General features: G+C 41.1%; 1 long non-coding RNA gene across 1 annotated transcript in view; it reads left to right on the top strand.

Moving 5' to 3' along the window:
- The first annotated feature begins 1,338 nt into the window (after positions 1–1,338).
- Positions 1,339–19,026, top strand: part of LOC130609812 (uncharacterized) — a 41,111-nt gene continuing 23,423 nt past the window's right edge. Inside the window, exon 1 of the long non-coding RNA XR_008974880.1 lies at positions 1,339–1,486. This is a non-coding gene — a long non-coding RNA (uncharacterized LOC130609812). The remainder of the gene's footprint in view (positions 1,487–19,026) is intronic.

Here is a 19,026-nt window from a genome sequence, read left to right as displayed (position 1 = left end):
GAGAATGTATGTGCTAGCAGGGAGAGAGGAATGGCTTGATGTTGGAGGGCAAAGTGGGGAAAAATGTGCATGTTAAGCAAAGAGAAATATCAGCTTTAAAATCCTTAATCAATTCACATGTCAGGATGTTTTCTGACGTCTGTGTAAAAACTGATTTTTGTGGAGTAGGAGCTTGGGTTATGGCTCAGTTTTCTCTCCACTTCTATTTAACTTGCAATTAAAAATGAAACCATCACAGTGACTTTCATCCTGGCCACGGTGGCAGGAGATTAAGTGAGTGTGCAGGCAGGGAAGGGGGCAAGTTAAACCTTGGGGATATTATTCTTTTCTTCAGCCACCAAGGTAATACCAAAGGGTTTCTCATGGAAGCAAACATCTGGGAGACTGAAAGCAGCAGGGTGTCCCTGTGTGGCTGCTCAAGCAGAGGAAACAGTGTGATATGCAGCACAGAGCAGAACCTTCAGCTCTTGCCTTCATAGTTGTGAGCTGAAGTTGAGACTTGGCTATTGAGCTCTCATCTTCTCAGAGCTGGGCCCAGCTGCTTGGGCTTAGGTGTGGTTCCATTTTCCTGCAGTTTTATGCTGTTTCAGTATTTGTATTACTGCAGAAATCTGTATTTTCCTGCTCCTCAAGCTCCTAGGGATTCCCTGGGAGCATTGAAGAGGAATAGAACTGTGACCAGGGTCCAAGCATCCCAGGGTCATTGCTCAGGAGGGGAAAGGCAGGAGCACACTGACAGCCCAGACGCAATGCAGCACAGCTGGTGCTGACTGTGCTCTGCCTTCCAGCAGCCAACAGGACTACAACAGGCTCACAAACACTGGCTGGAGTTGCAGAGTTTTCCTGTAGATTTATTAATATGGAGCAGGGTCCTATGCAAATGGTTTCTCATCCACATCAGCTGGTGGAAGGCTGGACCAATGATTTATTTATTTTTATTTATATTAAGGCATAAAAGATGCTTTCCAACATAAGCAATGTTAATACATAGGAGATTTAATACATTGCAAACTTGGTGAGGATAAAACACAACTTTGAACAAGTGTATTACTAAAGCTGAGAGCTAAGAAATGTTGGCTTGCGGAAAATATTGGTGGTTTGAAACAATGATTAAAATGTTGCTGACTGAGAGTTTTCTTAGACTTCATCTGTTGTTTTTTTTGGATATGCTTAGCTGTTTATCTAAGCAACTCTGGTCACTGAATGAGGTTTCAAGAGAAAAGGTAAATAGAGGAAAAATTAGTACACGCAGACATAAACAGCTTTGGCTATAGTATCAATCTACACTTCTTTCATTTTGCAACTCTGAAAATGTATTAAAATGTATGGATTCATTAAATTTCTCCATGTTTCTATATGGAGCAAGATTGAGGATACTGATCCATACCAAAATGCTTAGGAAGTACCTAAGACTTGTTAGCTTGGCACAGGCCTGCAAAGGCAGTCTAATGTCATCATGTTTGAAAGAGGAGGACAGTGGCAAAGGGTGATTCAAGAGCACCATAAACTTGGTTAATTTTCAGCATGGTCTTGGTTTGAATAAAAAACAGGGGAATTGGTATACGATGCTGGCAGAAAGAGCTGAAATCAAATTTAGCTGTAGATACCAATAGGGAATCATAGCCAGTGATTGCCATTGCTACATTTATTTATTGCTGCTTAAACTTCTTCAGATGACTAAATCTGTGTGTTGGCAGTGATTTTCTTTGCTTGTTTCATGGTTTTTTTTTCCTTTAGTCTGTAACTGTGTCTGAGGTACTTTTTATATGACTGCAGTGTCCTGGTCTGCTCTAAGTTCCACTGACAAACAGGCACCAGATCACTTGCTGCTCAGTGCTCACTCATGTCAGTGCTGGGTCCAAAAAGAACCAGCTGTGAATGCATCTCAGCTGTCTCTGATACAGCTCCAAGTCTGGAAAAACTAATTCCTCCCTCTCTGTGCAGACAGTGTTGTGCAATGGCCTGAGCTCACTAAATACTTCTAAATACTTGTACAATGGAAAGTAACCTAGGTACAGCATCTGTTTTAACGGCAAATGGCTTGTTGAGGCAATAGATATTTGGGGGTATTTTTTTGCAACCTGTGCTCTGTTTCTACCAACTAATTTTTTGTTTATGGAGTTACAAGAGGTTGGTACAACTATGCCATCTTGGCCGCCATTTTCATGCTGTTTTGTCTGCTAAGCAGACCTGAGAGACTGTTTTATGGCAGATGGCCAGGAATAGGTTAATTCTCTCTGCTGTATGCACAGAGCCAGTGTTATGGAGTTTCTGTTACCTGCTTACAAACTGCTTTGAGGAAACATTTTATAACAGATTTCCTAGAGACGTTAAATGGTACTACGAAATAAGGTGGCTTATTACTAAACCATATGGAAAATCAAACGGTAAATCAAGGAAAACAACCCTAGGGGGCCTGTAGGGATGCTGGGGAGGGACTCCTCATTAGGTACTGTAGTGACAGGACAAGGGGTAACGGGTTAAAACTGAAACAGAAGTTTAGATTGGATATAAGAAGGAAATTCTTTCCTGTTAGGGTGGTGAGGCACTGGAATGGGTTGCCCAGGGCTGTTGTGAATGCTCCATTGCTGGCGGTGTTCAAGACCAGGTTGGACAGAGCTTTGGGTGAGCTGGTTTAGTGTGAGGTGTCCCTGCCCATGGCAGGGGGGTTGGAACTAGATGATCTTAAGGTCCTTTCCAACCCTAACTATTCTATGATTCTAACCCAGGCACTTCAGTATGTGATATTGTAATGTTTCCTGAAAATGGTGAGCTTGGCCAGCAAGATTTCTATCATCATCCCTTTCCTGTGCTACTCCTGATATCCCTTGGTTCTGTAGTGCTCTTGCAGGTGGTGTTTGTTGCAAAACACTTCTAACCCCCAAGGAATCTTGAGGACTACTTCTCAATATACAGTACGCTGTTTGTGCCAACCGATCTCTACTTCTGCTTTTGGAGTCAGAAGTTTGCTGTAGTTTTTCTTGAAGAGGTTTTTGCCAGCTGCCTTACTTATTTTAGTGTTTACAAGTCTGCAGTTGTTGACAGCATTAACAGCATTGTTTGTTCCCTTCCCTTCTGCAAATAGTTCATTACATAGAAACACTATCTCACCCACTTTCCTATTTTAGGACTCCAGCAAGCAGTGTAGCATTCCTGAGCTGTTTATTCTCTGGAGCCCTACTCCAGCACCAAAGACAAGGGTTCAAACTGAGGGATGATGGATAGAAGCAGTTAGAGCATTCAGGTAGTAGAGCAATATTTGTGCTTCAACTCATAAAATACTAAAGCTAAGACAAGAAAATGTCCACAAATACAGTTTACAACAGCACTGTGCTTACAGCTTGCAATGCTAGCAGACTGCAAGCTGGTCTGTCTCTTTCCTTCCCACGAAATACAGGCTATACTCAGGGCCAGGATAGTGAACTTCCAGAGTCAGTGGAACTGCCCTAAGATTAGCAATGATCACAATGCAGGACTAGGCTGGGTTTGCCAAGACTAATTATTAAAGTGAAAAAGAGCAATATGAATCAGCTGTTGATAAAGCTCCATTGGTCTTGGGGAATGTGGCGAAGACAAGTCCAGAGTTAGAGTAAGTGGAAAAAGCCAAGGGCTCCAGGTGGTGTAGAGGCAAAAAGTGGTTACCAAAGGAAGGGGTGGGCTGCATGAGGACTTTGTCCATGACAATTTAGGGGGTGACTGGTGGATGTGGAAAAAGGTTCAGTCCAGGTTTTATTATACTTGGGCTCAGGGTTAGCAGAGAGAAAAAGCCCAGGTAAACACTGACCCAAAACCTGAACCTGAACTCTAGTCATGGGCTGAGCCCATGACTCCCAGTTATGGCCCTGAAGCTGTCAGGGTTAAAATGTTTGCACAGCCTATCCTTCCCTCCGCAACCCTGGTGCTCCTAACCCTAGGAGTTCTTGCTTGCCCTAACACTAACTCCAGGTGTTGGCTGATCAGTATATAATAATGCCCAGTTATGGCCCAGAAAAATATGCCAAGAGTTCATTTTTGGTAACCTATTCTTTTGGCTGCCCCTTTGCATTCTGGCCCTGCTTGGAGCTGTGTGTCTCTCATAACCCTAAATGTGGGCTGAACATGAACCCATGACCACCAGGCATGGTCCAGAGGCCATGGCTGAAATCCTTGTGCAGCCCACCACTTGCTTAGGCAGCCCCTTTTAATCCCACAGCACTTGGAGCTATTCTTTCAAGGTAGTAAGCAGATTAGGTGGTGATTATCCAGTTCTGATTACATCGTGTACCTGAGGACAAGTACACTTCAAAGAAAATGTAAGACAAGATGCCTCTTCTCCAGGCCTATCCTACTTGGCAGCCATACAGCTTCTATGTGGGTCTGTACTGAGGCTTGTAGTTAATCTACTTGGCAGAACCTCTATCAAAACCTCCCTGTCATGGTCATGGTTCACATTGTTCTCAGACACAGGGCAAACGGCATCTCTGGGTAAGGCAGTTCGGTATGTCCTTTCTCCAAGGCCACAGTTTCAAAGGTTGGATAACTGCAATATTTCATCACTGTGATTCTATGCTCGGAAACTTCATTTTATATGTAGCCTTGATTACTGTCCATTACAAGCCATGCAGCTAGGGATAGATTTGCTGTCAAGCCCATGGAAATACACTAACGAATGTAATGCTGACCAAACGTCTAGTACATCGTAGCACATTTTTGAGAACAATCACAAAGTAAAATACTCATTCTTTGGCAAGGGGAGATCTCAATTAGGAGGTGCCAAAGGAATCCACAAAGCTTTGGAAAGCTCTATGTATCCCTTCCTCTAGGGAAAGGGAGAACTCAAACATTATTTCCTTGACTGTTTACAGCTGAAAATGAAAGCTGGAAGCCCATCAGGGACACAAGAATTTCAACACATTTTTTTTGCCACAATTAGCCCCCTGTGGAGTATTGATTTTGAAGCCATTGAGCTTGTTCTCAGGAGGCTGTTTTGTAATTTACATTGGAGGGTTTGCATTTTATAATCTCATTGGAATTTGCCAGATTCTCATGCATGCTGAGAGTCAAAGCTATGTACTGAGATTTTTAGATCTCTACTGTGTTAGCACAGATAAGGGTGAATTCAACAGTCCATGCAGTGTTAACTCAAGGACTAGCAGACCACATTGCCTGGCCTTGGATAAGGAAGCTAAGATCAATTAAGATACAGAAGGTCATTAACAGCAACTTCTCTTTGTAGTGTCCCTGCAATAACAACTGCTAGAAGCAAATGCTGATGTGAAAGAATACAATTTGTTCAGCAGTTTTCCCTAGTATGGAACTTATTATACTATTGGCGTTTGGCTGTATAAAGAATCTTACCCTGAATCTGGTGGTGTGTTTGGTGTAAGCACAGGTACAGTATCTAAAGCAGCAGTGTCTGAATCCTCTTACCATCCCTGTTGGTAATGAAATCTACTCTACCTTGGCAAATAAAGTGGATCTGAAGGTCTAAAGATCCTTGAGTATGCTGTACAGTACCCTGTTCACCTCTTGTACATGTGAGGGGTTGTTATAATCTGCGCACCTCCCAACCTCTCTCTCTTCCTCTGCCTGTGTTTGGGTGGAAGGCTGAAAGGATTTTAATTTAAAAAGAGAGGAAATCATGGTGTCTGGGGAGATTCAAAACTTGTCCTGCTGCCGCTCCAGGAAGGAGTTGTCATCTTCTGTATGGATGAATTGGCCAAAATGAGCACCAGCAGAAATGAATTTGCCCAGATAGCTGGACAAGGCAAGTTCTTTTGTTTGAATTTGCTGTGAGCATTTGTCATGTCATTAATAACATGGCAAGAACTCCCTCTCATATACTTGTCCCTAGCTGCTTTGCTCAGGTATTCCTGCTCTTAACTAGGCTTAGTTCCCCATACTTCCAGCTGTATTTTCTGCTCACCTGTCTGTCTGTCTTTTTTTCCCTGTTTTTTTCCTTATTTCTTTTTTTCCTCCCTTCCCACAACACCCTCTTCTTTTTTACCCTCATGTCCCACTGGATATGGCATGCAGTTAGTGCTATATTTCAGGCCTTCCAATCACATCTAGTAATAATCTTGTTAAGTTGGGCCTCACACTGTCAAGTTTGCTGAAGCTTTGTGGTGCAGGATTTGGAGCACAAAGCTCAGAGAGAGCAAGCTACTCCTGGTACTTAGCCTGCTTCTCTAGTAGGTTTTGAAACCCATGCCAAAGCATATACTAGGAGAGAAAAGTCACTGCAAGTCATGTTCAGTGGCTAAAACTTGGCATGGATTTCTGGTCTCTTATCTGCATAGCAGTTACTATAGAATTAAAGAAGACTTCTCTCAAGGACAGCTACAAACGTATTATTTTTAATGAAATCTGAGGGGTTTATTAAATAGGTCCCCAGGACAAAATTGAAGAGTGGTGATAAAATTGCAATAGTTGCCAACATGGACTTAAAACAAACTCTCAATCAGTCTCTTCCTTCCTCTCCCCTCTTTATACAGCAGAAATTCAAGTTGGCATCATTTCTGCTCTGGGAGAGCAGAGTCCGTCAGAAAGCTTTCTGAGAGGAGGTCTTCCCTGCTTGCTCTTTCAGAGCAGTTTTAGATATGAACAGTCCACGATACTCCATTTCCAAAGTCAAATCTCCAGGGTAGCACACAATTTAATATGTAAACTCTTTTTATGACAGTCACTAATTTGTTGCTTTTGATGATTTATATCCTACTTGAGTGAATAATGTACAAAAATTGAGTGGCAGACTGCTGGTTATCGTTAATCTCTTGCGTTACTGAGGCTGTTGAACCATTAGCAATGCTGGGAAGCAGTACAAGTTAGGCTGGAACTGATATTTCATCATGTTGATATGGTGGTAGGAGCTTGCTGACACAGTCTGCAGCGACGGATCCAGACAGTTGGCCTTGGAGAAAGTCTTGCCTGTTTAAGGGCTAACCTAATGAGAGGAAAGATAGCTGTCATGCCTCCAGACCATTCCTGTTTAAGAGAAACAGAGCACTGGACTGTTTTGCTAGTTAGGGTGGAAAGTGTGTTTGGTTTATGTCTCAAATAATAAAAGTAATAAAAAGACACAAATACCTCACAGCAAACAAAGTGGTCAGGAGCAAACTGACGAGAAAAACAAACAGCTGACCAAAGCACATTAACCACTCAGACTGAAATCTAACTTCAGTCTTCAATAAAAAGCTTTATTAGCCTCTACACTTGATGTACTTAGTTGATTTAAGCACCTAGGTGGTTTTTCCTGCTTCTGGTGAAACAGGAACTGATGGGGATAATTATGCTCACAAATGTCACTAGCTGGGGAAGAGGAGAAGGGTGCTGGGCCTCCTTCACTTGTTTGCTCTTGTCTCTGCCCAGGAGACCAGCCAGGGCAGACACTGGCAGGAGCATGTGTTTCCTTGGCAGAAATGCAACTGCTCTATTCACAAAAAAAATAGCACACAGTGTCCTTGTTCCTCAGACCCTGGAAATGAGCAGAATGCTGGTTACCCAAGCCTGCCTTCCAGTGAGTGCCATGCCTGGGTCCTGTACCCCAGCTCTGCAAGCCGCTGTGTGGAATGGGGCTCTGTCTCACTCTGCAGCGCAGCTCCCATCACTGCAACCCCTCAGTGCTCCAGCTCATGTCTGTGCTCCATCTCTGAGAGAAGAGCTGAAGCCACATAGTTGAGATTCAAATAGCGCAAGCCTTGCCCTCTATCACCCCTTATCCTGGGCAGTAGTTTCTGGTTCTGTTTCTCTGAAATGCAGAGCTGTTTTATTTAGCCTGAATACAGTTTTCTGATGTCACATAGGTACATGAAGGCTATTGTCATCTCTTCATGTAGTCTTTTGTGGGAGGTTTTGATTGACAATGGTCAACTTTGTGTTCATGAGGACTAACTCATATTTAGGTGATGTCTTTCTTCAAAGATGCTGGATCTTTAAATGTTTAGGGTTTTTTCTGCCTGTTCATTGTTCACAAAGGTCTGAGTTATTCAGTGCTGAAGAAAACACTGTAGATGCCTTCTGCTGATATAAGTTGCCATTAGCAGAGGCCTATCAAACACATCAGCAGACAACAGCGGTTCTTAGGAAGGATTCCAATAGTTATTGTACATATTTCAGTCATTACTACATTTCTGAGCTTTATTAGATGATTAGTTCACACAGGAAAACTCACAGACCAGTCTTGTTATGCCAGTGTGGCATGTAGGGGCTGTTCAAACACTGCCACCATATTTAGAGGGGTGGGAAGGCAGAGGGAAGTACAGTGGAGCTGTCAGCTTCTGAAATAAAACTTATTTAAACTAAGCATTTGGTTGTGAAAGAAGCTACCTGGATTATTTCTGGAAGGACTAAGTCTTTGGTCCACAAGAAGCAGCAAAGGATTTTCAAATCCCTTGGCCTGATCCACCATGTGCCAGCTGGGTGATGCTGCAGGATGCCCTGCCTGGCTGCAGATGCTGGTGGAGAGAAAGCTGAGACTGAGCAGACTACTAGAGTTTGTCTGAAGACATATTTTCCAGATACCAGGAACTATAATCTTTCCTGACTTCCTTGAAATGCAGAGTCCTAAAATAAGTGCAGTAGATGGAAAAACTGAAGGCGAGCATACAAACAACAGACCAAGCAGAGTGAAGACACAAACTTTCACATTTCAGGAGTCCTTCAGAAAAGCAGGGTTAGGTTGAGAAAGATCTAGATGATGATGTATTATGAAAAACAAGATTTAAAATTCTGTGTGATGTATATTACCTCCAAAGAAACACGCAGCCCTTTTAAGTCTCGAGAGCAAAAATGGCTTTTCTGAATACGGTAAATCAGGTTTTCAGGATAGAAAATGTTGTCTTCAGAGTCTGAGGGAAGGAACAGTTCTGTGATACGGAAGACAGGACCAGTGCAGGATGGTGCAGCCTGCCCACCAGGACAGAGCTTCCCAGGATGGGCACCTTCAGCCACTGCCCAATTAGCTGTTTCAGTCTTCCCAAGAATGCCATGTGGAATGTTTATAATATAAACTTTTCTCAGTTTATACTGTAGTTGAATAGGCAATTATAATAACTTGCAGTTACAGCAACTTGTTCTCTAGTTACAATCAGTTTTACGTTGTAAAACTTAAAATGGTTTGGGATGCTGTTTGCAGAGGAAGTGCTGCCTTGCTGGAGGTTGGCAGTGGTGTTTGAGCTGGAGTGCCCCCAGAGAAGTGGGAGGGAGCTGCTGGTGGGGACTTCTTATACACACAAGACGGTGTCATTGGGAGCACACTGCTCCAGGAGCCTGCTGTGTGCTGGACACGTTGTTTCCGCGGACACCCTGCAAAGGCCATTTTCTTCCTTTTCCACCTGGACTCTTGGAGGGCATGTGCGAAGGTGGACATGTTCATGCTGTAGTTCTTAATTCTTGCTTGCACTGGGAACACTCATAGCAAGCCAGCTTGTTATGAGTGGCTCCTGGCTCTTAGGAGTCCAACTGACAAGGAGGAGTTGTGCACAATAGATGCAAAGATGTGGAGTTTGCAGAAAGTGTGAACTTTGTGAAAATAATCATGTGGATCTGATTCTTATATTCTGCATAATGATTCATGCTGGAAGTTTAATTTGAAATGAACAGGATAAAAAGAATTATCAATGGCTTGAATCTGATAGTTGCTGCATGCTCTCAGTTCCCTGTGGATGTTGCACAGAGCTGGAAAAGTTGTTTCCTGTTGCATGTTACTATTTCTTCTTTATTCAGTATTCTCTTGTGTAGTTTTATAGTATCTTTACAGGCCTGGATTTTTTTGTCTGGGATGTTAATTAAAGCCTTTTTTATAAACAAGGCTTGTGAATGTTAAGTACAAGGGCTGCTCACTCAGAAGGGCTGCAGTGGATTTTAAACAGAGCAGACTAGAGTGCCACCACTGTGCATGCAAGGCAGCTCTCTTGGGGAATGTCATGTTTGCTTAACCGGATTTTTGACTGCTTCTTGGGCAAGAGTGTGTTTGACAGTATGAGACCAGCAGAGTGCATTGAGGAAAAATTAAAACATAAAGGACACTTTCTTCCTTCATTTTAATAGAAAGCAAATTGATCTTCCAAAGCAGAATCAAGCTCTGATTGCAGGGATCTGCCCCATGGGACTTCATATTCTCTGCTCCCCTTGGCTATACTGAGGTGACCAAAATATTACTGGGTTCACAGTTTAATGTTGCTAATGAGAACTGATAGATTACAACATTTCTCTCTTTGAAAGCCTCTCATAATAACCTTGTACAAAACTCTCTCCAGCTTCCTTCCGTGGGTACTGAATCAGATAATGCACCACATCTGTCCTAGTCACCTGTGAATGTACATAAATAACATGCTGTAGAAGGTGCTAAAACTGTGCAATTCAGTTCATGAGTTTTGTAGAATCTATAAAATCTTCCCCCAGTACCAGAATATGATGAAATCCTAAAAAAAATAAAAAATAAAAACAAATAAAAACCACACACAGACCCCCAAACCCAAAACAAAACCAAGCACACACAAAAAAATCCATCTGGAGGACTGAATTATTGAAGGCAAATCTTGAAGGTTTGCTTTGAAGAAACACTCTCTTATTGTGAGAAAACTGGAGACGAAAAACAGTCAGAAGGAGTTTTGTGACATTAAAAGAAAACAGAATTTCCTGTTGTAATAAAACATCCTCGGGGAGCCTGTGGAGCACTGTGTTTGGAAAGAACAGGTATATTAGCAAATGGATAACAATTGCTTCATAGACTTGCTTGCTTTAGTGTTCTGAAGCTCAAGTCATCTCTATTGACAAGAGGTTTCATTACACAGATACCTATTTCCTGCTAATGTTAGTGAGTGGATGTTACTACTTATTGGCACAGGATTTAGCTTTATCTATTCCTGACTAGTCTCAAGAATGAGCATTTTGTCAGTAAGCTTAAAACTCTTAATAAATCTGTGCTTTTCCAGCAGTGGTGCAAAAAAGCAGTAGCAGTATTGCAGTGTTTTCATGTATTGGTTTTATAGCATGTGTGTGTATGCACATATGTATATGCAAAAATACAATTAATTTTGAAATGGGGCCAAGTACCAGAAAAACTCTTGCACATGGTGTCTATGGGCAGTTTAAGACTAATTTAAAGAATTACAGGCTTTCTCAAATGGATACTGCTTTTTGTGTGGAGCGAAGTAGGATGTTGGTTTTTATTTAGTGGCTAAGAAAGGTAAACAGCAACTGGTCTGGTGCTTTACTTCTCCTTCACTCTTTAAAACATGGTGCCTCATGCTTTAACTATCTTTTTTTCCTGGTATCTTCAACATTATTTCAGACCCATGGTCCTGAGATCCCATTTAGTAAGATGCTTGTGACTAGATGCTCATGAAATCCTTGTTAGAATGATATTATCAGTCATCTTTAGAAATACCTTTTGAACCATTTAAGGTTATTCTAATGATTCTGTCAGCTAAGAGGCTGAAGGAGGCAGAGGGGCTGCAGCAGCAGTCCTGTTCTTACAGCAGGAACTAAGCTTTTTCTTGCTTATTAGCTGTGATATCCACTTGCTTCAGGCTCTTATTTTCCTTCCACATGATCCTGATCTTCTAAGACCTTTCTCCCCAGTGCTGGAGATACCCACTGACAAGTTGGTCTCTTTAAAATCTCTTTGCATGCTTTTTCAGCGCTGGAGTGGAAAACTTCACTAAATTAATGACAAGCTCATTTTCAGAAACAAGAACATTCTCCTTTAAACCTCTGCTGGGGGAGGGTGAGAGTTGATATTTTCAACTGTTATGGTTGACATTTGAGTCTTTTTAGTTAAATGGCTTGATTTATTTCAGTTGTCAGAAATTTGCACAGTCAGAGCTCTGGTAATATGTACAAATATTTACAGATGGCAGCAATAGTTTGGGGTAATGTCCTGATAAAGAGTCCTCTTCACAGCAGTTAGCAGGGTATCCAGAAAGAACTGCAACTACAAAAGGGTTTGCTAGACACAGGCAAGAAGAGACAAATAGCCTATTCAGTGAAGATGGCTTATCGCCATCACGATTTTGAGTTTCCTTTTTCTTCATCTTACTATCATCTTATTAGGTCACATATTGGAGAGAAGTGTCATCTAAACCAACTTTCTTCTGGCAGAGCCCTTTGTAGAGCAATTGAATATACACTCTGGATTACATCAGCTCAGGGTTTGAAGAGAATTTCACATCTCGCCTCCTATTTCAGGAGTTTTCACTATGATAAAGTAGACATTTGTATGTACATAGGGAGGTTGCTTCTGTCCGCAGCTAAACAAGTATGTGTCACATTGTGATTTTTGTATCTTCATGTTACACATTGTGTCTTCTCCAAAAGAAAAAGGGTTAGTCTAAAGAGACTACTTGTCTTTCTGTCAGGAAAAATAATAGCAATGGCAAGATTTCATAGTCTAAAACATGATCCTCTTTCCTCACTTCTTGAAAGTCACGAGCTGCAGAAAATGGTCTCTGGATCAGTGACTGTGAAGCTTGGGTCATGGTGACACTGACGCTTTCATCAGATGAAAGACTGCTGCTGTGACTGGGGCAAACCTGCACAAATGAGAACAGAATTGGGGGGGGGGGGGGGGGGAAGGAGAGGAGAAAAAGGTTAATTTTCAGCCAGATAATCTCCATTATTTGTCTCATGGTTTCTCACTGTTGTTGCTACTCATAAAGGAAAAGGAGAATGTACAACTGTCTCTTCTGACAGCAGCCCATGCTTTTGTCAGAATACGGCAAGTGGAAAACGATGGCTCAAATCCTGGTCTGTATAGCTCTCACATCTGGCAGGAAAATCAGAAGCACGGTTCTCCACAGCTTTTAGTTTGCTGTTTTAAGCATCTGGCTTAGTCAAAAACAGCAAATGAGAAGTTGTCTTATCATTGCTTGTAACTATGAAGAGCACGTGTTACGGAATTAATGCAAATTATTGATATTTGAAACAGCCTCAGATGTCCAAAGGGCCTAACATGCTCTGAGGGCATAGCTGTATTCTGATTAGAATATGTCCACAAAATCCACAAATAAGATGCTACAAATGCTGGTTAATTATTGAGTGTGGCTTTTACAGCCTTGCCCCTTTACCTCCCTGGAGGTGAAATTATAAACAGATGCTAACAAGAGCCAGATTGTTGCAACCTGAATGGGTCCTGAAAATACATCTCTTTCTGGAAGTTGCAATGAGCTTCCTAAAATCAGGTAGCTCAGTTCATCAGTAGGAGGAAAGTGCTTGGGATGTGGAGGTGACTGGTTATTGAAGTCGAAATACACCGTTATTTATATGAAGGCTTCTTAGTCTGTTGTAGCATGGTAGACCTAAGTTCCATAGACATCCAAACAGTCGTGTGTCGGTCTACTTGTTCTTCTTTCCAAATGCTCTTTTGTTTGTTTCTTCCTTTGAGGAAGTCCATTTCAGGTTTCTTCAATCCTTTTGACATTCAATACCCATGGGCCATCAGCTGTACTTGTCTCTTATCAGCACCCAAGTGTTTGCAGAGACCATACCCTGCAGTCCCCTCATCTAATTATAAAATAAACATCCCGATAACTGTGTAAACATTGAGTATTCATAAATAGTTGCAGAGCAGCTCCAATTCATCACAGCAGGATCTTGATAAGGCTAAAGCTTGTCCACGTGAACTGTGTTGCAGCAGAGCTTCTTGACTACACTGTATTTGTAATACGAATCAATCATTACCCTAGCATGGATTTATGAAATCATTTTGTCATATGGTAGCCACTGCACACTCTGAAATAGAAGCCACACTGGTACCTTGCTAGCATGAAATACAGCAAAATGGATGGACTGGCTTATGCTCTTGTTCAGTGCTCTCTGACCAAGTTCTTCCAGATGTGCCATATGTGGAGCATTTGTTTTTTATTACCAGCTTTACTTATTTGAAGTTACTGGACATTACAAGCCGAAAATCAATTGTAAAGCTAATCCTGCACTTCTTATGCATCCAGTATTTGTACTGAAACTGGTGCCTTTGTGTGCACAGAATGAGAAAGTGAGTTTCCACTTTTACAAAGAGAAGTGCTCTACAGAAATCATTTTAAAATTCCTTCAGAAAAGTCAAGCTAAAAAACCTTAGTGGAGTGCTACATTGTAGCCATGCCTAATATCTGGGGCAAAATGGTGCTGTGTGGTAGAGCTGGAGATGATATGTAAATGCTGCACACGCAGCTGCTGCTGCCTGAGGAGTACAGGATGCCTAGGTGCTACTGACTGGTATGTCCCAGAAAACAGCATGCAGATGATTTCAGGATGCATGGTAGTGCCTTGCTGCCTTGCACCTCTGCAGCACTAATGCCTAGATCTCTGTTGATTTTGATACATACAAGTCACTTGGAGACACTACATCAGGTAGCATGCCATGGGGATGTGGGCTCTTTCAGTGTCTGAGCAGAGAAAAGAGATCACAGCTTCTTTCAGAGATCAAAAACAGCCTCTAAATCAAGCCTTGGTATGGGAGTCAGAAATGCATTTGGTGAAGAAACAAGAAGTGACCATGCTGTTCTCCATGTAGCACTTAGCACTAAGTTGCTAAGAGTGATTTCAGCTATAAGATGTCTCTATAAAAGCTTTTTCAAAGCTCTTTGGTCACTTAACTTAGCAAATCCAGTCTTAACCAAGATAGGAAAAAGTATTACTTAACCTAAAGATATCAAAAAATCATTTGTGTAGTTAAACCAAAATGATGGAAGATTAGATTCTGACAAAAAAACATGTTAAATGAGGGTCAGGTTGCTCTCTTAATCAAATGACTTTGCCAAATATTTACTAAAATAGGACAGGCTCTTGTAAAAGTATAAATAGTTTGTTAGTTATTTAAATAAAAGATTCTTACAAACCTTATTTGGTATGATTCTTTAATAATGTTTATGACAGGCTTTTTTAATAGCAGGATTTCCATTGTGATTTTTCACTAAAAAAAAAGTCACTTTTTCCCCTGGCAAAGTAGATTTTCCCTATAAAAATTTGATAGAAAGCATACAACTTAGTAAATGATATATTATAAACACTCCATACATGAACTTTATCACTAAATAAATATTTAATTATAAAGGATGTTGCCATCTGTGGGATTTGAGTAGATATTTTGTTTCTGCACAGTAACTTGTAATCAGTAAGTTCTGAATCCCTGATAAGAAAGGACTTAGAAATGCAGGGAGGAGGGGAAATATTCTGGAAGAGAAGGCTTGCAGTCTTTTGCCCAAGCATGTTCTTTGTGCAGGCTTGTATTTTGCAGAACAAAACATATCCAGAACAAAGAAGACAGAAGTTTTTAAAAAACAGTATTAGACAATAGGTATAAGACAATGCAACATGAATATTGAGAGCAAATGTGCACATTTTCAGTGTCCTTCATCTTTCAGGTCTAAACAGGATCTAATCCTTTTGACCTCCACTATGCATGGGCCACCAGCTGTACTTGTGTACCAGCTGTGTACTTCTTAACAGGAGTTAGAAAACACAAATTATCCTTTCACAGTCCTGTATAAGGAATATAAGCACTTGTGACAAGTCAAGTGTAATTACAGCTTAGGCACTTCTTAATATGTGGGAGATAGCAGAATTGTTTGATTAGGTCTTGGTGGCTTAGACGTTAACACCCCATATCTGGTGTAACTACAAATGGGATGAGGATGGAAAAGTAGTAAACGTTACCAAATATGAACACATGGGGTTTTGAAAGCATCTCTGATGAATAGATTAGGCAATGATTGCTCACCAGGAGGCTAACCTGAATCTTCTTCTTGGTCATCTTCTGTCTAGTATATTTCAAGATTCAGCAACTATAAGGCCATGGTCCATTTTAGCTGAATGGAGGATTACTTAGGGTAGAAAAATGTCATGTAAAAAAGGTTGGATTGTGTTGGAGAGAGATTAAAACAGAGACTCAGCAATTTTTTTCAGCCAATCTGTGTATGAAAAGTGATTTGGCCTGAAATCTTGAAGGCTGAACTGTCTGGGTCAAGATTTGAGAATAACACTATGTCTGTGTAAATTTTGCTGCTATTTTAGGATTCTTGATTGTGCAATCTGTAGTTCTGACGGTGAACGTTTGTGTAGGTCATTTCTTTGGCCCTGGTGGAGTGGTCATGGGAGTAAGATTTACAACACTACCAACTTCTACTTTCTAATTTTCCTATTTCTGTCCACCCTTGCTCAAAGCACCTATAGGAAGTAGGTGCATCTTGTACTAAAGCACTGACCACAAGTATAGAGACATTCTTTTCTTTCTTGATAAGAAAATGGCCTGCTTCAAAGGGATTTTCACACAGGACTTCATAGTAAGTGCTGGAACTATTGGAAGTGACTTAATCCAAGAAAGGATAGAGCCTGCTGTTCTTCAGGCAAGGTCAGAAAACCAACCAGAGTCCCAGTTGGAAGCCACCAGAAGCTCGACCCATGGAATAAAATGGTGGCTGCAGAAGCTCCATCCTGAGGTTCTGCCTGTCTGCACATCATAAAGAGTAATAGGATATAAAATTACTTTCAGTTGAAAACAAAAGATTATTGATGTGGCCATAAAAATGTGGAGTATGTTACATTCCTAAAAAGACTTGCAGTCACCCAATAGAAAACTGAAGGTAGCTAAGAGCTAGACTGCCATCTAACTCAAAGCATAATCTCCTGCAATGTTGTTTTAAAAGTCTGGATATATTCCAGATATGCGATCAGATGGTTTGAGTCCAAATGATACCTAAGCAAGTGAGGCAATAGAGAGATTAACCGTAGTTGAAGCAACTAAAAACATGTGAAACAACTGACAAAGGACCAGTAGAAATGGAAACAAACGTAAGGGGTACAAAACCATAGCAACAGTCAGTGTTGCTGGCTACAACAAGCTTTTATTAACTGAAAATAGAACTAAGTAATGGAAGGGATTGGAGAATAAAAGATAAAGGCTGTTTCAGTATTTTCTGTTGTAACCTGTGCCATTTAGGGAGGAATGCAGCAGAAAGCAGTGCATTTCAAACAAGCAATGTAAGAAGATGGCAGTAGATAATTCTGTGAATTAAATGCATTCTGCATTTAAAACTCTTCAGTGAAAGAAAATTCAAAGCTTTAGCAGTTTGCGCTTAACAGGGAAAATCCTGCTGATGTGAGCAGATTACACAGGCTCTTTCCTGTGCAAACGTCTGCAGAATGATCAATCACGATTAAATGGCAGTTTTTAACCAGCGACACTGTTTATGTGAAAGGCAATTCGTGCCCTGAAGCCATGTGAAATATAATGGCAAAGTAGGAGAAAGGAAAGATAAGCAATAGTAGCAAACTTGCAATACTTGAAAAATTAGCGAAAAAAAAATCAAACTCAGCCCTGAAAATAGGCAACAGCAAAGAAAGTGAACAGCAGGATTATGCAATTCTGTTAGTGTATTTCAAGGGCTTGGGAGTTTGCCAGTACTATGTACTATATGGCTCTACTTCAGCAGATTTTAAAGCATGAACGTGCGTTATACTTGTAGGTATTCCTGAAAAGCTGAGGTTGTGCATGTGGACATCCAGCTGGGCGCTGATGTAATGCTTCAGGCTTTGTGCTCACGGGTTTCCTAGCATGCTTGTGGGTGGATTTCTTGCTGTCTTATACTGTGCTGCCATACATGCTACAGATGGTCCCCTTGTGGGCAACAAATCTGGGTCTCTATCTATGGGCCAGCTATTAACAAATCTTAGAGATTTCTACACTTTAGCAGATTTTGTAGAAGAGGTCAAAAGTGGTTTTGTGGAGAGGGGTAAACAAGTGATAGGTGTACAGACAGTACAATCACTAAATCATCCTTACTGTAGGAAACCAGACTAGTAAGCTAGGCCTATGAATGAATGCAAGGGAGAATGTATCAGTTCTGTAAGTGAAGGGTGTGTTGAGTTGAGTGAAAGAACATGTCGGATGGGGGGATGAACGGCTGGGACTCATTTGATTGTAACACTCAGAGTGCCAGACAACAGCATCAGGATTTCTACAAAGCGGAGAAATTCTCAAGAGGGCATGTTCATCTGCTGACTTGAATGAAATAGTGGGAAGAATAACATCAGCCAAATGACTTTTATCTAGATTTGCTCCAAAGAATACTATTTGATGAGGCAAATTCCAGCATATTTGCTATAAATAAACTATTTGAGCAGTGTCAATTCCTGTCTTCTATTAGTGTTCTGCACCCCTTGTACCACAGGACACAAATCCAAGTATTTGATGGACACACAGTATGCTTTGACCAAAAAACAAAAAAGCAGAAGCACACCAAAGCAGTATTCTAAAACCTGTTGTATATTTGGAGCTGCCTTTAAACCACCTTGGCAGTGTTGTTACTTTTCCAAAAATCAAACTATTAATCAGGTATTTCTGCTCTGAACTTCAGCACCAACATAGTTGAAGTTGTAGTACCAGCAAAAGAAAAATTTCCAGCAAATACCACTTCAAAAGCGTTGAGCTGAACAGAAGAGATCGTTTGTGTTTTAAAAACCTATAAACATGACTGCAGTAGATGTATGTGCTATATATATGCTTGGGTTGGGATTCTGGTGTGCCCATTTCAACAGCTATGTTAAACATGAATTTTGATTTAATGAACTTGAAATTATAGCTTGATACTGGCTTTCCCACACCCCAGTCCTTTCATGCCCCTGTGCTTTTCTTACAGTTTACTATCCCTTTGGTTGAATTCTTGCAAGTGTTGGTGTGGTTGTGCACTGATTCTGCCTCTCAAGTGGTGCACCAAAGTCTCCCAAACAGTGGAGGCTCCTTTGTTTCAGTGATTCACTTTGCAGCAAGGACAAAAAACAAACTGTGCCAGTGTGAGAGAAAGGGGGAGAAGGAGCGTAGAGGATGCTGCGCTGCAGGAGGGGTCCTCTTAAACCAAATGTGTTTTGGAAGGAAAGGTGTTATTGCTTCATTCTTCCCCCATTGCATTCCAAGTGTTTGAAGTCTGTAGATTCCCATCACAATCTGGAAGGTAAATGTAGTGAAACCAACAATTGCTCATACTATTATTTTTAAGTGATCCTACCAGTGATTTGAGGAAACTCACAAAAAGCTGTGTGCTGTATTCTGGC

The sequence above is a fragment of the Pezoporus wallicus genome, unplaced genomic scaffold (assembly GCF_028554395.1).
Source record: "Pezoporus wallicus isolate ANWC-B61680 ecotype Strahan unplaced genomic scaffold, APGP_CSIRO_Pwel_v1 contig_593, whole genome shotgun sequence".
Classification (NCBI taxonomy): Eukaryota; Metazoa; Chordata; class Aves; order Psittaciformes; family Psittacidae; genus Pezoporus; species Pezoporus wallicus.
This window is presented reverse-complemented; position numbering and strand designations above follow the sequence as displayed.